The sequence below is a fragment of the Protopterus annectens genome, chromosome 1.part0 (assembly GCF_019279795.1).
Source record: "Protopterus annectens isolate FY-2018-M chromosome 1.part0, PAN1.0, whole genome shotgun sequence".
Taxonomy (NCBI): domain Eukaryota; kingdom Metazoa; phylum Chordata; order Ceratodontiformes; family Protopteridae; genus Protopterus; species Protopterus annectens.
This window is the reverse complement of record NC_056725.1, coordinates 1,388,585,531-1,388,606,636: the sequence shown is the minus strand read 5'-3', so window position 1 is coordinate 1,388,606,636 and position 21,106 is coordinate 1,388,585,531. Positions and strand designations below refer to the sequence as shown.

Genomic DNA, 21,106 nt, shown 5'->3' with positions numbered 1-21,106 from the left:
GGTAGGTCTACGTGGGACTGGGTTTGTTGTGTGTGTGGTTACCATCTCCTCCTGTCTGGTCATGCCAGCCCTGAGTTGAGAGAGTTCAGCCTCCAGTTTGGCTATATAGTTGCATCTCTCACATGTATTTGTGTTTGTTGGGAGGAGGAGAGGGTTGTCTCTGTGTACATGAGACAATTGTAGCATTGTCTCAAGATACCCAGATTAACCAGTTGAACTGGAGAGGAGGCCAGCAATCTACCACTCGACATGCTAGAACAGTATAAGGGAGTGTTGTGCCTTTAAGGGAAGTGGATATTCACAGGGGTGGTAGGTGGATGTAGTGCTTACTTAGTACGAGAGTGCTTACTTAGTAGAGATGTTTTGAGAACAAGTGCCAGGCTTATAATATAGCGAGTAGTCTGATTATACTAAGAGTAGAGCTTCCTTAAGGGAAAATTTGAAGAGCAGACTTGGCGGAGCCAGAAGAAGTTTAACCGGCGCTGCGCTATGCGCACAATCGCGCAAAGCTGCGCAAACGCGGATTTTATACCGGGAACTACAAAAGAGCTAGAAATGGTCCAAAACAACCAATTACTACAGCTCTTGTGCTGAGGTCACTTCCTACAGGGACAGGTAGGCTGCTCAAGGCTCCCCACTCCCACTGGTGAGCAAAGAAACTTCCTTCTATCCAAGTAAGGTAATGGACAACACAGGAACTACACCACAGCCCAGAGTACAGCAAAGCCTGTAAACTGGTCTAAACTAGTCGAGAAGAGGCGGGAAAACCAGGATTTTTTTTTAGTTTTTTTGATAGAAACACACAGAAAATGCAGAAACAGTGATAAATCAGTTACACAGGCTAGCACTCTTTAGTGGGCAGCATCAACAGTTAAATTAAATAAACAAACAAACTTTCGATCAAATTCGACTAAAAAGTAACTTTAAGTGCAGATTTTAAAATAATGCAGCAAACAGCTAAAAAACAGTTTAAGCTTGTTAAGGGTAAGCTAGAGAAGCTATTCCAAGCAAAAAACCAGCAAAGATACTTAAATCCAGAAAGTAGTCGCTTTTCTGAGTTCTCTGTAGCTAGGACCACTCTGCAGGACCACGAGGAGCTTGTCTGAGTAGTATAGCCAGAAAAAAACGCCCAGAGGCGGATTTTAAACAGGGAACTACAAAAGAGCTAGAAATGGTCCAAAACAACCAATTACTACAGCTCTTGTGCTGAGGTCACTTCCTATAGGGACAGGTAGGCTGCTCAAGGCTCCCCACTCCCACTGATGAGCAAAGAAACTTCCTTCTATCCAAGTAAGGTAATGGACAACACAGGAACTACACCACAGCCCAGAATACAGCGATGCCTGAAAACTGGTCTAAACTAGTCGAGGAGAGGCGGGAAAACAAGGATTATGTTTTTGTTTTTTTGATAGAAACACACAGAAAATGCAGAAACAGTGATAAATCAGTTGCACATGCTAGCACACTTTAGTGGGCAGCCTCAACAGTTAAATTAAACAAACAAACTTTAGATCAAACTCGACTAAAAAGTAATGTTAAGTGCAGATTTTAAAATAATGCAGCAAACTGCTAAAAAAACAGTTTAAGCTTGTTAAGGGTAAGCTAGAGAAGCTATTCCAAGCAAAAAAAACAACAAAGATACTTAAATCCAGAAAGTAGTCACTTTTCTGAGTTCTCTGTAGCTAGGACCACTCTGCAGGACCACGAGGAGCTTGTCTGAGTAGTATCATACCAAATGCAGCCTTAAAACAGAGACTACTGAATATGTTGAACTGTATTAAAAGATTACACAAATGCCATTAAGTGCAGGTGTGATTTATTTGATGATTGCACTAGGGAAGCTGCGTTGTGGTACAGTTGTCCTGAAACATGCCTTAATGACATTGAGCCCTTGCTATAAGATGTCAAGGGGCAGATTCCAAGCACCTCTGTCCCAGTAAAGTTTTCAAGATGCTAGAGAAGAAAGGGAAGAACAGTGCAAACTATGAAGCAGCTTTTCCACTCTCCTAATACTGAGTGTACTAGAGATTTTACAGGTAGGGGAGGGCGTTTGAGAAGTCGTGGACTGCTGTAAGAAGCAGGGTAGAGTTGAGGTAATACACCACTTCACTGCCAAGAGAATGCTTTCCAGTTCTTACTAGCCAAATCCACCCCCCACACGTTTCCACATTTCATGGGTAAAGCTAGCTGCTGTTGGGAACTAGTTATCCAAAATGACCACAGATCTTCGAGAGAGAGAGAGATTGTTTCCTGATCTAAAATAAAGTTTAGGGCCTTTTCACACTTGGGCACACAAGTCTCCTAAGAGGCTTTGTCTCAGAGTGGAGGACAGCAACAGTAATCCCTCTGCACAAGAGGAACCATAAATGGACCCAGAAAACTACTGACCCATAAGTCTGACTAGCCTTGTATGCAAGGCAATAGAAAGGATAACCTTGGACCTGATGATGACATAGGAAATCTCCACACTGTAGACCTTAGCCTTTTCAGCTTCATCAAGAGCAGGTCCTGCCTACTCTGTCTAGTGAACTTCTCTGAGAAGGTGACCAAAGACATGGATGAGGGTAAGGCAGTGGCAGTGCATACCACCTACTTTAACCTAGCCAAGGCAAGTGATTCAATGCCCCAGTCAGGTTTATAGGTAAGCTAACATAATTCGGCATAAACCTGTTCGTCACTAGATGGGATAGCCAGATAATTCACACATAGGACACGTTAGAGTGGGGGAATCCACATCCAGCAAGAGGCCGGTCACCAGTGGAGTACCACAGGTCTCAGGGCTGGGCCCTCTTCTGTTTGGGATTTGCTTTTCAGATGTCAAAGTAAATGTAGATGGCCTTTGGCTGATGAAGTTTGCTGATGACTGCAAGTTGGTGGCAAGCATAGACTTCTAAAACAATACTGATGTCCTGCAGAACGGACTGATGCAGACTAATGATTGGTGTCAGAGTCATGGCCTCAAACTGAATGTGAAGAAATGCATAATACCCTTTGAGAAATCAACTACCCCTGCAAATTACAACATTGATAGCACTCCCTAAGAGTGGACCCAGTGGCAAAATATCTGGGTACTCGGATAGTAATCTGAATTTTGACTACCATGTGTCCACGGTGGTGAGGAAGTGCTATGTGGCTCTGCTTTTAAGTAAGGGCATGGCATCCAAATCTAAGTACGTCATAGTACCATTGTACTTGGCACTCATCAGACCAATAATAGAGTACAATGCACCCTTTGACATGTACCTTGCCAGGCACCTGCAACAGAGCATCCTCCGAGGTTTCTCTCAAAAAAAAATACAGGGTATAACCAACATGTCATATCTGGACTGATTAAAAGCTGTATATTCAGTTTCCTTCCGATTACCGAGGGATGATCTGTACGTGACCTACAAGGCAGTCTGTGACCAAGCCCTAATGAAAATGTTGCATATTTGCAAAACTAACTGCATGAGAGTTACCTTATGCATGGACCTAAACCTGATCTCTGGCATGTAGCGATCATGCTGGAGAGACAAATGTGTCTCGGAGATTGTCCCTCCTCAAGAAAGACTTCTTATTCACATGAAGCAGAGCCCTTCTGTGACCATATTTAACTACAATCTGGTCCAGTGTATGGTAACTAGCAAATCCACTCCTGGAGTGGCACCCATGTTCCTTATGGACAGAAGCAGTCTGTAAAAATTGTCAAAACCCCACTTACTTACCCTTGTTATCTTCCCCTAGGGATAGAAACGTGGACAAAACTGGCTAGGCTTGTATGGGCGCTAGAGCCGTAAGTGTAGTAATCTCCTATGAATCAAATGGGTGCATACATAGTGATGAATAGGTGATTTGCAAGCAGGCTATCAGCATTCTAATTGAAAGTGGAACTATAGCTGGACAAAGGTACTGCTAAAACAACTGTAAGCATTTAAACCAAGGGCACATTAAGTGGCTAAAATGTACCATAACAAGTAAATATTTAAAATATACAATGTGACGATTTAACTGTCTATTGGAAGGGAATGTAGAAGGGAAGGAGATGTTAAGGTGGAGTGAAAGGTAAGGAAGGGGGAGAGGGAGAATTCCTGGATAGGCTGGCAGTGTAATACGAAGAAAATGAGCGCACAGAGAGGGGAGTGGGTTTAAATTGCACTACCTATTCAACACTTGCAGAAGGTTTCTCGAGTCATTTTTTTAAACTGGTTACAGCACTCGGTATACCATCCCTACATGGATCAGTTGGGCTCAGATAAGTTAAGTAATTTCCTTAATCAAATTGAAGACCACATTAACCTATGCCTAACTTACCTGTTTCAAAAAACTTTAGAACAAGGATGTGTGCTTAGTGTGTGGAAACGTGCTAACATTACTCCACTACACAACGAGGATAACTCGGATATTGGAAAAATTATAGACCAGTTGGCTTAATGTTCATATCTGACAAATGCATTGAAAGGGCAGGTGTGAAATGCATGCAGGTAAAGAATTTCACAGCAAAAGACTGCAACCAGTATGACTTTACCCAAGGGAAGTCTTGTTTAGCAAACGTGTTACAGCTATACACTAATGTAATCAGTGCAGTGGATTACCAGTAGCTATTATATTTCTAGATTAACCAGTGCATTAAACTCATTATTTCATTCTGTCATTATATTCATATTTTTAAACATCTTTATTATCACTTAAGACATACATTAATAGAAAAAAAATATTTTTCCTTTACATACATTACATGTTTTCTTTGTAACAACTGTCATTCAGTTCAACATTATATGAATTGCTCAATTCCTGCCTTCCCTTAAACGTGTTATATTCATATTGGTTGAATGAGGTATCAGTCCATTCGGAGTACAATTGACTGCTAAGTGATTAAAGGACAGGAAGTTGTGTGTCAAAATTAGAGATGCACTGTCAGTCATATTTTGTAGTCCAAAAAGATGTGCCCCAGGGCTCATCACCTTTACATTCTCTACACCAATAGCCAAAAACACTTGCACATTTAAGTTTACAGGTTACACTGAAATAGTGGGTGTGGTGTCCACAACTTAGGAGTACCACTATGATAAACTCTGCCTTTGGTCAAGTTACCACAAAGTGTTTAAAAACTGTAAGTGCAAAATAATGAATTTAGGTTTCTCAAATAATCAACTAGGATGTTTGGATTTTAGAGATTTTGAGGTACCAATCAAATTATAGTTTGGCATTTAACATGTAACCTTAATATAGTTGCACAAAAATGCCATTGCATTATTAACTCTGCTCTGAGAACTGTTTCCTTAAGGTGCGAGGGTGTTTAAACTGGTGCTAGAGTTTGGCACAGGCTTTTCACCTGTGGTGCTAGTGACATTAAGTCCAAGTAAATGTATTGCGCAAAACAGTTTATAAGTTTTAAGGACTGTGGTTTGAAGCAAAATTAAATGCTACATCAGTTTGTTACCGTGTAATGGGTGGAGGCTTTATTTAAATTGTTTACTGGGGTAGTACACTGATCACAGTAGACCATTTGCAAGCACAGTCTAGGTAAAGAAATTCACAAAAATAAGTAAATAGAACAAATTCACAGAGTAATCACAGAAGATAGATAATCCCATAGACAACTGAAACAATATGTAAATATTAACAGAGAAGGAAAAACAAATATGAATTAATTTTAGAGGTGGATTTGACAGGGAAGCAGGAGGTGAGAACAGAGAATTGGAGCATGAGTGACGCAGGTGAAGAGGGGGTTAGGTTGTGTCCAGTGGAAAAGCACTTAAAATCAGATTTCTGATGGCTGTCTCTTGTGTTGTGCTTTGAATGTGGGGAAGGAGGAGATTCCTTTTAGGTAAGAGGGTGGGATTGCCAAAGCTTGAGTGCAAGAATAGAGAAGGAATGGTTGGTACAATGCAGTTTGATGTTCTTCGTGTTTCACTGTTGCAGTCATCACACTTGGGTTATCTGCCTGCAGGTAGCCCTCAGTTGGCCCGAATATCCGAGTCTTGGGATTTCTGTGTCTGATTGTCGCCTCTTCCATGACATCAGGTCGTCAGGGGTATAAAAACATGCAGCCGACTCCATTACATAAGCTTTTCTTGCTGCGTGGGAACCTGAAACAGAAGCAGTTCACAAGTGCCGGTTGGCTGCTACCTGAAATTTTCATTTTTCGAGTTTCAGACCTGATGTCTTCTAAAGCTAAGTACCCCGTTGGGAACCCTTTTTTCTTGCTCAAACTGATCTCAGAAAAAGTTAACAATTGTCTTGCCTGTGGAAAGCAAATACCTCACAGAGATTTTCATTCTTACTGCGTCATCTGTTTAGGCCAAGACCACGACGTTCCTCTCTGTAGGTTTTGTGCTTGTTTAATTCCCGAACTATTCGTCGTCAGGCTATCTTTGTCACTAAATTCTTTTGCTCTCGTTCTCCATTTTCTGAAATGACTTCCATAAGCCACCAGACTGTCGATCTTCTGAAAAAACATAAGGATAAAGACAGAGACAGACCGCATAAGTCTAAAACTGTAGACGACGCTTCCGTTCAGCTAGTCGCCAGTACTCAGTGAGGTGCTTTCGCAGCCCCTGATACCCACTTCTACAGATTCACAGGCCTCTGCTGAGACCCATTCGGAGTCTGGTATGTTGCGAATTGCTTTTTCGTCTATGGAACCTGCGGATGTCTCCACCTTGGATGGGTCCGAAGCAGCTGTGCAGGCACCAGCTTCTGTGGGTGTATCCCGACCTTCCGATGTTCGCATTAAAACGACAGCTTCGTTTTTCACTAAAAATACCAAGTTTCTCAGGCCCAGAGTTCTCACTACTCCTAGAAAACTGATGACCAAAGCGCATGCTCCAGCTCCCTTGCCACAGAAACAAATGCTTAGAATGGCTGAAGACCTTATAACTTTAATTAGGGGAATCCAGCTTTCCCCCTCTAAAAGACAAATAATTGATTTTCCTTCTGATTCTACAGACCATGAGTCCGATGACTCTGATCCCTCTGATTACCAGGACATACCCTTATCTACCTATGAGGATTCAGGTGCAGAGGATTCCATTCCCTCTGCCTCCCCTCCAGAAGACTTTTCTTTTGGTGAAACCTTGCATACTTTAAGAGAGCATTTCCACTGGGAATGTCAGGCCTACCCTCAGTCCAGACAGAGACTCGGAGAATATTTAGACTTTCCCCAGCACAGGACTCTAGCTATGCCCCCTGTCCTGGACATTGTAGATGATATCTTCATGGAATCCAGTCTTACTCCTGATACTTTACCACCAGTTCCTAGAAAGCCTGACAGGTACTACAGAGTACCTGACTCTCAAATTTCTCTTTAAGAATCCCTCTGCGTATCCAGAGACTATTTCCCAGGGACCTAAAGGCATTAAGGCTACTACAGACAAAAACCCTACCCCTTCGGACAGGGATTCTAGAGCTTTAGACAGATGGGGTAAAAAGGTATATATGTCTGCAACTCTTGCCATCAGGGCTTTGAATTGCCAGTTTCACATGTTGAAGTACCAGCAGCATATTATGGAACTAATTAAACAAAAAATATTGTTGTTTCCAAATTGTATAGAAAATAAAGATTTACAACAGCTAATGCATTCTGCAAACCAAGTTAGTAAACATACTTTGCAGTATGGTTTTGTTGCCTTAGAAGCATCTTGTGGGGGCTGCTGTCAACTGGGTCTCTACTGAGAAGGCATGCTTGGCTGAAGGAGCAAATCTTGCCAGACCATGTCAAAGCAAAACTACTAGATGCTCCATTAAACCAGGAAAAAATGTTTGGCACAAAAGCAGAAGTTCTTAAAAAGATGGAGGAAAAAGCTAAATCTATGCAGCCACCTAGATTCAGTAGGCATTGGTCTTCTAAAAACTGGTCCTTTCCAGTCCCACCCAGACATTCTCGGTCCAAACCCAGGGGCAGCAGGCCACCAAGACTGCAGTCTCAGGGTATGCAGAGAACTAAACAATGGAATGCTCCTTCCTCTAAAACAGGGAGTGGTAAGCCACCCCCTATGGAAAACGTTCACAGTGACTTGTCTACCTTCCTTCCCAGCAAAGCCCAAGTACTTGCACCCCTAGGAGGAAAACTCACTCTGCACGCACAAAACTGGATGTCCATTACCCAGGACTGGTGGGTCCTAAACATTGTATCCCAGGGATACAGATTCTACTTCCACTCACTGCCAACCCCAAGCGGGTTGCCAGACCTTCCTCCAAACCAGTGGGCAGAGGCTCAAAAGCAAGTACTTTCTCTTCTCAGTATCAGGGCTATTCAACCTGTGCCTGTAGAGCAAAGGGGACAGGGTTTCTACTCCAGACTATTCTTGGTGCCCAGAAAGGAGGACTTTTGGCACCCTATCCTAGATTTGTCTATTCTCAGCACCTTCCTGGTGGTCCAAAAATTCAAAATGTTGACTCTGCAACAGCTTCTTCCTATGCTAGCCAAGGGCGCTTGGCTAGCCACCCTAGACTTAAAAGAAGCTTATCTGCACATCCCCATAATGGAAACTTGCAGGAAATATCTGTTTCAGGGCAGGCTCTATGCACTAACAGTTCTCTGCACTTCCCTTTGGCTTATCTACTGCCCAGGGTACTTACAAAGTGCCTGGCTCTAGCCATTGCATACTGCAGGCAAATATTCAAATTTATCCATACTTGGACGATTGCCTGATTCAGGTGGACAGTCAGGAATTGCTTCTTCAGCACCTGGCATTTGTAAAGCGGCTTCTAACTTCCCTGGGGTACACCATCAACTAAAAGAAATCACAACTGGTGCCCAACCAAAAGATTGTATTCCTGGAAGTAAGCTTGAGCACAACTTCCCAGATGGTATTCCTCACTCCAGAAAAATACTTATTTGACAAACTACTTCAAACTAATGGCCACCAAAACCCAGCTATCTGCAAGGAAAATACTGCAAGCCCTAGGGTTCATGGCCTCATGCATTCTAATTCAATATGCAAGACTGCATATGAGGAAACTTCAGTGGTACTTAATAGGTTCATAGGTAGGTACTAGGCTATTGGCCCAAGGGCCTACGTAAGCCTAGCCAACAAGGTTCCCTGGCTTACGTCACCCAAGAAAGTTATTTTCCTGTGCCACTGTAGAGCAGAGACGCAGAAGTGATCCCTGGGGTGCATTTCCTATTTCCCATCCACTCATCAAGATTTTTCTTTGAGTGCTAATGAAGAACTTTGCTTGACATAGATGGGTAGCCTGTTCCAGAGTATGGGAAGTCTCTGGGACAGGAATCTGTCCCTCCAGCATGTCCTGTTTATTTTGGTGACAAGGTTTATGTCCCTAGAGCATGTAGCTTGGAGGGATTGGGATTTCTTTAGGTGTAGCATGTCCAACAGCTCTGGGTTTGACATAGCTTTATAAGTTAGGCAGAGATCACCTCGGAGTAGGCGATATGCTATGGAGTAAAGCTGGAGTTTTTTGAGGCGGTCAGTGTAGGGCATTTGCTTGAGGCCAGTAATTCTCTTTGTGTGGTGGTACTTTGGCCTTTCCAGCTGCTGCAGATGTCTTGAGGTACATTCCAAAATGGGCGTTGTACTCTATAATGGGTCTAATGAGTGTCGAGTAGAGGGGAACAATGACCTCTTTTTTCCTGGATGAGAACCCTTTTATGATGAGGTGTGCTACATAGAAGGACTTCCTGACTACTGTGGCGATGTGACTATCAAAGGAGAGTCTACTGTCCACCTGGGTCCCAAGGTCTCTTATCACGCATTCGGTGTGAAGTAGGTTGCTGCCTATGTTGGTAGTTCATGGGTACAGAGTTTTTACCAAAGGGGATGACACTGCGGTTTTTGGCATTGAGATTGAGGCCATGGCTCTGACACTAGGCATCTGTCTCAGTGAGGCCCTTCTGTAGGATGTCCTCATCATTTGGGGACTTGACTATGGCTCCTAGTTTGCAGTCATCTGCGAACTTCATTAGCCAGAGGCCTTCTGTGTTGGCCTGTACTTCAGAGAAGTAGATACCAAACAGGAGAGTTCCCAGGACGGAACCCTGTGGTACTCCACTTGTCACTGCTTTGAGGTCAGATTTGGAGTCTGCAACATTTACAGTGTGGGTTCTGACAATGAGCCAGATGGCAACCCATCTTGTGACGTAGGGATTTATACCTAGTTTAGTGAGTTTAGTTATAATTCCAGAATGGGGGATGGTGTCGAAAGCCTTGGCGAGGTCAAGATAGGCTGTGTGAACCACCTTACCCTCATCTACGGCTTTGCTGACTGCCTCAAAGAAGTTGATCAGGTTCAGGAGGCATGATCTGCCTTTCACAAACCCTAACTGGGTGGGATCCAGAGTTTGGAGGTTACCAGTGTCTTTGAGTTCCATGATGATACGTTCCATGGCCTTGCAGACCAGGCTCGTCAGGCTAATAGGTCGATAGTTCCCGGGATCAGTGGTGGCTCCCCCTTTGTGGAGTGGGATAACTGTTGCTGTGCGCCATTCAGTGGGCACAAAGCTTGATGCAAGGTTATTATTGAACATCATGAACTTAAGTCTCTGGTGTCAACATTCTCAGGACCTGGAAACACTGATTCCTATCATTCCTTGTCTAAGGGCAGAGTTCCTTTGCTGGGCAGAGGCCTGCAACCACAACAAGGGACTTCCTTTCACTCAACCCCTCTCCACCCAAACCCTGACAACAGACGCATCAGACTACGTGTGGGGGGCTCACATGGCAGGCAAATGCATTCAAGGCAAATAGAGCCCAGAACAAATTCCCGTGCATATCAATCAAAAAGAAATGTTAGCTGTACAGAATGGTCTGACAGCCTTCAAATGCCTGATCTTTCCAGGACATCTCCTGATAAAGACAGACAACACCACAGTTATGTGGCACATAAACAAGCAGGAGGAACTCATTCCTACCCTATCTGCAGGTTAGCCATGGCCCTGTGGAACACAGCCCTGAGCAACCAAGTGCACCTGCAAGCTCACTTCCTGCCAGGTAAGCAAAATTCACTGGCAGATGACTTGAGCAGAAATCTACTGGACCCACGCGAGTGAAAGCTGGAACCCAACCCATTCAAACTTCTAATCCGCAGGTGGGGGACTCCAGAGGTGGACCTCTTTGCCTCCTCAAAACCATCAATTGAACACATTTTGCACCAGAAATCCCCACAGCCAAGCGTGGAAAGTGGATACTGTATCCTTTACATGGGAAAACCTATCAATTTATGCCTTTTCCCCTTTGCCTCTCCTCTCAAAAGTACTATTCAAGGTCAAACAGGACAGGCCAAGGATGATCCTTATTGCCCCAGACTGGCCACGCTAGCACTGGTACCCACTCCTACGCTGTTTGACAGCAGTGCCACCCTGGCACCTACATCAGACCCCCTCCCTGCTGTCCCAGCAGGAGGGACAGATTTTGCATCAACAGCTGCAAACCCTGAACCTTGCAGCCTGGCTTCCCTGAATACACCACCAGCAACCCTCAGCAAACAGGTGCTTGACGTCATCCTTGAGGCCAGAAGGCTTAGTACTAGGAAGTCCTATTCAGAAAAGTGGAAAATATATTGTTCTTGGGGCGAGTCTCAAGGAAAGGAGACAGCTGTGCCCTCCTTGCATCAAATCCTAGATTACCTAGCAGAGCTACTCCACAAAGGCCTGTCCTTCTCATAAATTAAAATTCATGCCTCTGCAATCTCCGCTCACTACAATACTGAGCCACCTCTATTTTTTCACTCTCTCATCAAACACTTCCTGGGAGGAGCTAACAATTGAAGGCTTCTGAGGAGAGCTCCCACCCCTGCCTGGGACCTTAACGTTGTACTAGAGAAGCTCACGCTTCTCCCTTTTGAGCCTGCTGCTACAGCAGAGTTAAAATTCCTCTCTTGGAAAGCAGCCTTACTTCTGGCCATCACTTCAGCAAGAAGTGTCTGAGTTACAAGCACTAATGACTGTGGAACCCTTCATTATTTTCCATGCGGATAGGGTTTCCCCTCAGGACTAACCCATCATCTGTGCCCAAGGTGGTTTCCAGTGTGGCTTTAAACCCATCCATCCATTTACAAACCTTTTTTCCTAATCCTCAGAATAAAGGGGAAAGGATTCTGCACTCCTTGGATGTGCACAGACAGCTCAGGTGCTACCTTGACAGAACTAAACCTTTATAAAAATCTGACCCAGCTGCTAGTCAGCTTCTCGACAGGGGCAGAGGGCAAGGCCATCTCAAAGCAAACCATTTCCAAATGGATAGCACACTGCATCCATTTCTGCAACAAACACCATGGAAAACTTACCCCACAGCGTATCAGAACTCCTTCCACTAGGGTTACCTCAGCCTCTACAGCATTCCTCAGGGGAGTCCCTACCAGGAACATCCTGGAAGCTGCAACCTGGAGTTCTGTGCACACCTTCACCAAGCATTGACACTTACCTGTTTTTTCTAAATCCAGAGCTGGATTTGCCACAGCAGTCTTACAGGGCCTGCTAGCCAGCCCCAATACTTCTTGACTGCCTCCACCCTTCCTCATCTTTAGGAATCATCCCAAGTGTGATGACTGCAGCAGTGAAACACGAAGAACATAGTACAGTTGTGTGCACTTACCATAAATGTAGATGTTCGAGTGTATTCATTGTTGCAGTCCTCGTTACCCTCCCTTCAGCCCCGTCTTTTCTATTCTTTCAACCTATCCTCTTTTTGGCCATATCTTATGGAAATGGTATTTCCTTTTTACTGGAGGTGTTCCACACCATGTAATTGCTTCCTATTTTGGGGGCTGCTGACATCTGGGGCAAGAAAAACTGATGTAATGGTGTTGGCTGCATGTTTTATACCCCTGACGTCATGAAAGGTGACATCTGACGCAGAAATCTCAAGAATCTGGTATTCGGGCTGACTGAGGGCTTACCTGCAAGCAGATAATCCAAGTGTGATGACTGCAACAGTGAATACACTCTAACATCTACATTTATGGTAAGTGTACACAACTGTACTTTTTGAGGTGTCTGGAGTGAGTGAGTTAGTTGAGCAAGGTTGCAGAGGTTGTGTGGGGTGGTTTTATCATAATGTTTGGCTGCAAGAATTGGGAATACACCTGGTTAAATTAATTTGAAAAAAAGAGAGACCCTAGGAGTAGCTCAACTCTGTAAAGACTGGTAGCCATTTGACTTTGGAGGGTGGGATCAGGGGCAAATGTGTGCTTTCAAGATGCCCCATTACTGATGACAGCTGGTATTTTGTTTCCTTGGTATTAGTACACTAAATAACCATCTTGGTCATCATAGATAACACAAAAGTAAAAAATAAATAAATAAATAATAAAATAAAAAAATACCAATTTTTTCCATAACCTTGCAATTCTAATCTGAAAGAATTGCCATCACCAGGTAGGTTTAAGTTTCTGAGGTACTTTGAGTCAGATTAGTATGCTGTGTGGAAAGGTCTATAGAACCAACTCGGAATAGAGTCTAGCTCATTTTGATGATATGAGGTTCTGAGTGTTCTTGTACTATTGTGACATTTTCAGATACATATTCCTAGGCTCTTTGACATAGTCCATTAAGTCAGTAACCACATAATTGTCTGTGATGTGGTGGAGTTATCTTCCAGGGTACCAGTGTCACAGTCCATTATCAGAAGGTGCACATGGAGGTAACTGCTTAGTGCTACCCTTGAAAAATAACTTTATTTGGTTTTCTAGGCCAAGACATTTTTATGAAGTTAAAAGGGATAAAAGTAGTTGAGATGGTATTGTAATTACTCTGCCCCTCATTTGTGAGGTATAACTTTAACTGATAGTCACACAAAAACAGGATGTCAGAAGAAATTTAGTTTTAATAAATGTTAAACATTTTTGTCCCAAAACGATTCTAGGATATCTTCAGAACAGTATTTAAACCAACCAGCCAAATTATTTGTAAATTAACCTCAAATACATAAATCACATGGTCACAATTAGACATTCAAAATTTTTTACAGTTGTTATTAAAAACTTTTAATCTTGTTCTTCTTTCGGCTTTTCCCGGTTAGGGGTCACCACAGCGGATCACCTTGTCCGCTCATGATTGGCAGTGGAGTTTTACGGTGTGGAATTGCCAGCTCGGCGCCCAACCTTCCACAGAAGGCACACACACACACCTAAGGCCAATGTGGAGTGTTCAATCCACCTGCAGCATGTCTTTGGGATGTGGGAGGAAACCGGAGCACCCGGAGGAAACCCACGCGACCACAGGGAGGACATGCAGACTCCGCACAGAAGGCACCCCAGCCAAGGATCGAACCGGAGAACTACTTGCTGTGAGGCGGCAATGCTAACCACTGCACCACCGTGGCACCTATGAAAAACTGTGTATACTTTTATTATTAAAGCTTAGCTGAATTAATTTTTGACACTAGTTTAATGAAGTTGTCGTTCAAACCCAATTGTTCAGTGTCAAGTCTTAGTTGTCAAGTTAATTTACATGCTTCTAGTCTACTCTTAAAGGGCCCATCCTGTTGAATTAAAGTTAACCTCCTCTAAGACCATGAAAGTGAACCTGTTAAAACATTTGCGTGCTTCAGCATGTCTGCATAGTTTGTCATGTCTCGCAATATCATATATATGTTGGCATGCACTTTTCCTAAAAGAATGTAATGTCATTTCTACATAGAATGCAGAACATGATTTACACCATGCTATACATGTACAGCTGCCATTGAATTACATCTAAAATGTCCCTGTAACTATTTATAATTTTCTGTGTTGTGATGACTTCCTAGAAATATATTTGCATTGATTACATGCTCTGCGTTTCAAAAAACTGTGTATCTTGTTTTTTTGTGTCAGAAATGTTGCATTCCAACATTTTTTTAAGTTACTATCTCTCTTGAAAATAAAACACAGGATGTGCCCCAAGATATTACTTATAGCTGTTTAGTGCAAAAATGCATCCCAGTGTTTATAAAGTCATAGAATTGGGAAGTATAGTATCCTCATACAAATTGATGGATCCATATTATTATCAAAATTGCAGCATAAGTTGTACTTCTAGCCTCCAAAACTTGGTCTGGCATTTGATGCAATAAATTCATTGCATAATTCCTTTCTGCAAAAATCATTTTTACAAAATTTGTTTTTGTTAAAAATAAAAAGAGTCGTCATTCATTGTTAGTCTGGAAGTCCTCATCATTTGGCCCTTGATAATATTTGATGCAAGGGTGTGAATACTTTTAAAATGTAGATAACTGAAACTGTGCCCCCTCCCAAACATGAGAAACCTCCTGTGATGATCATCGTGTTTCACTGTTGCAGTCATTACACTTGGGTTATCCTGCTGGCAGGCTACCCGCAGTCGGCCTGAATTCCAAGTCCTGGTCCAGCGTCAGTTGCTGTCGCCTCTTCCCTGACGTCAGTGCACCAGGGGTATAAAAGATGCAGCCAACACCATTTTCTTCAGTCTTTCTTGCTGTGCGGTGCCCGAAGCAAAAGCAGTTTGCAAGTGCCGGTCGGCCGACTCCTGAGATTTTCAAAACCAAATTTCAGATCCGAAGTCTTCATTAAAGCTAAGTACCCCGTTGGGGAAACTTTTTCTTGCTCCAGACCGATGTCCGAAAAAGTTAACAATTGTATTTCTTGTGGGAAGCAAATACCTTATAAGGATTTTCATTCTTACTCTATTCCTTGCCTAGGCCCTGACCATGACGTTGCTAGCTGTCAGTTTTGTGCTAGATTTAACCAATGCACTATTAAGCGTTGGTATGATTTTGCCTTTTATTACTTTGGCCGAAGATTTAATTATATAATGCCGTCGGAACAGCCGACGACCGGAATTTATAAAAAGTGCAAGGAAAAGGACAGGCATCCGAGGTCCAAAACCAACTAGGCCTCCGCTAGGCCAGTTGCCGGTTCACAGTAAGGCGCTTTTGCAGCCCCTGACGCCAGCTGCCTCAGAGCCACAGGCCGCTTCCGACTCCCACGTGGAGCCGACTAGGCCTCTGGATACTGAAGGTATTGGACACTCGGAAACTATTCCCTCAGTTGGGTCCAGAGCCTCTGAGCAGGCATTGGCTTCTGAGGGTGTTTTCAGACCTACACAGTTATATGTAAAGCCAACCTCAGCTTCAAAGTTAAAGACTAAAGCAGCTCTAAAGACAAACAAGAACAGCATTCTCCTGCACAGACTTCCATGCCTAAAAACAGATGCTTAAAATGGCTGAAGACCTAATTACTTTGATCAGGGGTTCCCATCCCCCTCCTGATAAGAGGCCTAGGGAAGAGACAGAATATGAATCTTCAGATCTGGTTTCCATTTCCTCTGACTCCTCTTCTGATCGGGGATACTCCCTCCCTCCCTCCCTATGAGGATTCTGATGCTGAAGAGTCTGTTCCTTCAGCCTCTCCTCCTGAGGATTATTCTTTTGGGGAAACCCTTCATACCATGAGGGAGCACTTTCACTGGGAGAGCCAAGATTACTCAGAATCTAAGAAAAGGCTCAGAGACTTTCTTTTACTACCTCAGCATAGACCTCTTGCTATTCCACCTGTTCTAGACATAGTAGATGATGTATTTTCAGAGTCCAGCCTGTCTCCTGACTCTTTACCCCCTGCACCGGTTAAGCCGGACAAATACTACAGGGTTCCAGATTCCCACAAATTTCTATATAAAAACCCTGCTGCTGACCCAGAAACTATATCTCAGGGTCCCAAAGGGGTCAAGGCTTCCACTGTGAAAAACCCTGTCCCCTCTGATAGGGATTCCAGGGCACTGGACAGATGTAGGAAAAAAGTTTACACTTCTGCTACCTTGGCTGTAAGGGCTTTAAATTGTCAGTTTCATATGCTTAAATATCAGCAATATTTAATGTCACTGCTAAAACAGAAAATGTTGACAAATTCTGACTGTCCAGATAACAAGGAAATGCAGGATTTATTGCATGCAGCTGAACAAGTGGAAAAGCATACTTTGCAATGTGGTTTTGATTCACTGGAGGCCTCTTACAGGGCCGCTGTTACAGGTACTGTCATTAGAAGGCATGCTTGGTTAAAGGAAAAAAATCTGCCTGATAGCGTTAAAGCAAAATTATTGGATGCTCCTTTACAGCATGATGCATTGTTTGGTGTTAAGGCAGAAGAGGTGTTGAAGAAAATGGAGGACCAAGCGAAATCTATGCAGACAGTTAAGGATTTCTTACAGGTACAACCACCCAGATTTAGCAGGAACTGGCCTTCAAAGAATTGGTCCTTTCCAGTGTCAGACAGGCCACAAAGAGGCAGATACAGACGCCCTAGAGGCAGATATCAGCCCAAGGCTCATACAGGCCTAAACAGTATGGTGCTTCTACCTCCAAAAGCGGAGAAGACAAATCACAGCCATATAGAAAACAGTCCCAATGACTTTCCTCTGCCAATACCAAGCACTTATCTTTTGGCAGCCCCCTTAGGGGTAAAACTAGCACTTTTTTCACAAAATTGGCATATAATCACCCAGGACAAATGGGTCTTGAATATAGTGTCCCAGGGCTACAGGTTCCACTTTCACACCCTGCCAAAGGCAAAAGGTATGCCAGACCTGCCACAAAATCAGTGGGCAGAGGCACAAAAGCAAGTTACATCCCTCATGGACATGAGGGCTATTCAGCGAGTACCACAGCAAGAGCAGGGACAAGGATTTTACTCAAGTCTATTCCTGGTACCCAGAAAGGACAAAGCCTGGTGACCAATACTGGACCTGTCTATTCTAAACACTTTTCTGGACGTTCCAAAATTCAAAATGTTGACTCTGCAGCAGCTTCTGCCCATGCTGGGCAAGAATGCTTGGCTTGTAACTTTGGACCTAAAAGAGGCATACCTGCATGTCCCAATCAGACAATCTTGCAGACGATACCTCAGATTCATAGCTGGCTCGATGCACTACCAATTCTCTGCACTGCCCTTTGGCTTATCTACTGCGCCCAGGGTCTTCACAAAATGCCTGGCACCAGTAATTGCTTTCTGCAGACAAAGGGAAATTCAGATATGCCCTTACTTAGACAATTGCCTTATTCAAGCAGAGAACAAAGACATTCTACTGAGGCATCTGGTGTTTGTAAAAAGATTACTAATTTGCCTGGGGTACACAGTAAATTAAAAGAAATCAAAACTAGTGCCCTCTCAAGAGATAATATTCCTGGGTCCAAGCTTAAATACAACTGCCCAGATGGCTTATCTCACGCCAGACAAACAAAGGCAACTAACTTCTTACTTCGAAATGTTGGCAACAAAGACCCAGTTATCTGCAAGAAAAATTCTGCAGGCTTTGGGCTTCATGGCATCCTGCATTCTACTAATTCCATATGCAATACTGCATATGAGGAAACTACAGTGGTATCTAAAAAGTGTTTGGACTCAACATTGCCATAGCCTGGAAACATTAATTACCCTCATTCCCTGCCTGCAACAGGAGTTTTGATGGTGGGCACAGGCCTGTCACCACAACAAGGGACAGTCATTCACTCTACCCACGGACAGGCAGACACTAACAACAGATGCATCAGATTATGCCTGGGGGGCCCACATGGCAGGAAGATGTATTCAGGGCACTATGGCCAGCAAGCCAAATGCATCTTCATATCAATCAAAAAGAGAAGCTAGCTGTTCAGAATGCACAGACAGCCTTCAAGGATCTACTTCATCCAGGACAACTGCTGGTAAAGACGGACAATACTACAGTCATGTGGTACATAAACAAGCAGGGAGGCACACATTCCTACCCCCTCTGCAGACAAGCCATGACGTTGTAGAACACAGCATTGACTCATCAAGTACACCTGCAAGCACAATTCCTGCCAGGAAAGACAAATACTCTGGCGGACTAACTAAGCAGAAATCTCAAGGATCCTCACGAGTGTAAACTAGATCCACAAATCTTCAGCATGATAACAAGGAAATGGGGATGCCCAGACATAGATCTGTTTGCCTCCCCGCACAACTGCCAACTACAGAGATTCTGCACAAGGACTTATCACAAACAAGCATGGAAAGTGGATGCCCTATCATTCAGCTGGAAAACCCTTACAGTATATGCCTTTCCTCCACTGCCTCTCCTCCCCAAGGTACTCCTAAAGGTCAGACAAGAGAAACCAAAAATGATGCTGATTGCCCCAGACTGGCCACGCCAGCACTGGTACCCAATACTAAAGAGCTTGTCTCAAGGCCCAGCCTGGACATTACCTCAAATTCCTCATTTGCTGACCCAACAAAACAATCAGATCCTGCAGAGCCAACTCAGAACCTTAACTCTGGCTGCATGGCTGATAATGTAACCATTCAGAACACACCTCTCTCTAAAGCAGTTATGGATGTTATTTTGGAGGTCAGGACGCCCAGCACCAGAAAATCTTATACAGAAAAATGCAAGAGATTCTGTGCTTGGAACCAGGCACAAGGAATGGACACGCTTGTACCAAATATTCCTCAGATTTTACAATATCTAACTGAGATGCTGGACAAAGGCCTATCCTTTTTATCAATTAAGATCCATGCCTCTTCCATTTCAGCTCATTACAGTACGGATCCACCTATTTTTTCACATCTACTGCTAAGGCAGTACCTCAAAGGGGTCAAAAACATAAGACCTCCAAGGAGAGCTCCAACACCTGCATGGGACCTCAATTTTGTCTTGGAAAAACTCACACTGCCTCCTTTTGAGCCAGCCAATACAGCTGAGATAAAATACTTATGAAAAACAGCTCTGCTCCTAGCAATAACCTCAGCAAGAAGGGTCTCAGAGTTACAGGCACTAATGGCTGTGGAACCTTTTATTATTTTCCATCCAGACAGGGTTTCTCTAAGGACAAACTCAACATTTATGCCTAAGGTAGTGTCCAGTGTGTCTCTTAACCAAATCATTAATTTGCCTACCTTTTATCCAAACCCACAGAATAAGGGGGAGAGACTTCTGCAATATTTGGACATGCACAGACAGCTACGCTTCTACTTGGACAAAACTAAAACTTTCACAAAGACTGAGCAACTCTTAGTGGCATATGCTGCAGGATCGCAAGGAAAAGCTATTTCAAAGTAGACTATTTCAAAATGGATAGGCCACTGCATTCGTTTCTGCTATTCACAACATGGCAAATCAGTGCCTAAGGGCATAAACGCATAAAACCAGAGCAGCAGCCACTTCAGCAGCCTTTCTCAACCAACCAAGGACATTTTGGAGGCTGCAACTTGGACTTCAGTGCACACTTTTACAAAGCACTACCACTTACCTCTTTACTCTAAATCCAGAGCAGGCTTCGCCACTGCAGTTCTGCAGGGCCTCATAGCCACTCCTAATTCTATCTAGGCCCAGCCACCCAACCTCAGCTTTGGGATTCAACCCAAGTGTAATGACTGCAACAGTGAAACATGATGAACATAGTACAGTTGTGTACCTACCATAAATGTAGATGTTCGAGTGTATTCACTGTTGCAGTCCAGGTTACCCTCCCTCCATCCCCCTTTCATTGCTGGGACTTACCTGTACTTCTCTATTCTATACAACCTATGTGGTGTGGTTGCTTGTAGATGAAGGTAATGTTTATGTTAGTGCATGCTTTTTTATGAGCAGAATTTTTAGCCTACCCTTTTGTGGGCACCTGACATCTGGGGCAAGAAAAACTGAAGAAAACGGCATCGGCTGCATCTTTTATACCCCTGGGGCACTGACGTCAGGGAAGAGGCGACAGCAACCGACGCCGGACCAGGACTTTGGAATTCAGGCCGACTGCGGGTAGCCTGCCAGCAGGATAACCAAAGTGTAATGACTGCAACAGTGAATGCACTCGAACATCTACATTTATGGTAGGTACACAACTGTACTTTTCTTGTGTATGGGAACAAGAACATGATTGCCTTTGAGGTCCCAGATGACAACATACACTGTGTATGGGTAAAAAGGACTGCAGTGTGAGTATTTTAAATCCTGTGTACTCTCTAGTTTGAGTTAGGAAAGGTCTATAAATGTTTCCATAGACTGCTTCTCTTTGGTATTAAAAAGAGTCCAAAATAGAATCCAGGGCTCCCATTCCCCACTGGATACCCTCAGTGATGCCCTACTGCCATTCATTTCTGAAAAAAGGAATAGATAACACTACCTGCTCTGCAAAATGGTAGTCTGCTTCTAGGACTGTTTAGACAAAAGTGCTAAGTTAAAACTCTATTTACCTTATTCATCTGC

At 43.6% G+C, this 21,106-nt stretch overlaps 1 protein-coding gene across 1 annotated transcript in view; it reads left to right on the top strand.

Moving 5' to 3' along the window:
• The window catches only part of MDN1 (midasin AAA ATPase 1), a 3,484,183-nt gene that overhangs the window by 1,459,768 nt on the left and 2,003,309 nt on the right, over positions 1-21,106 (top strand). The window lies entirely within an intron of this gene.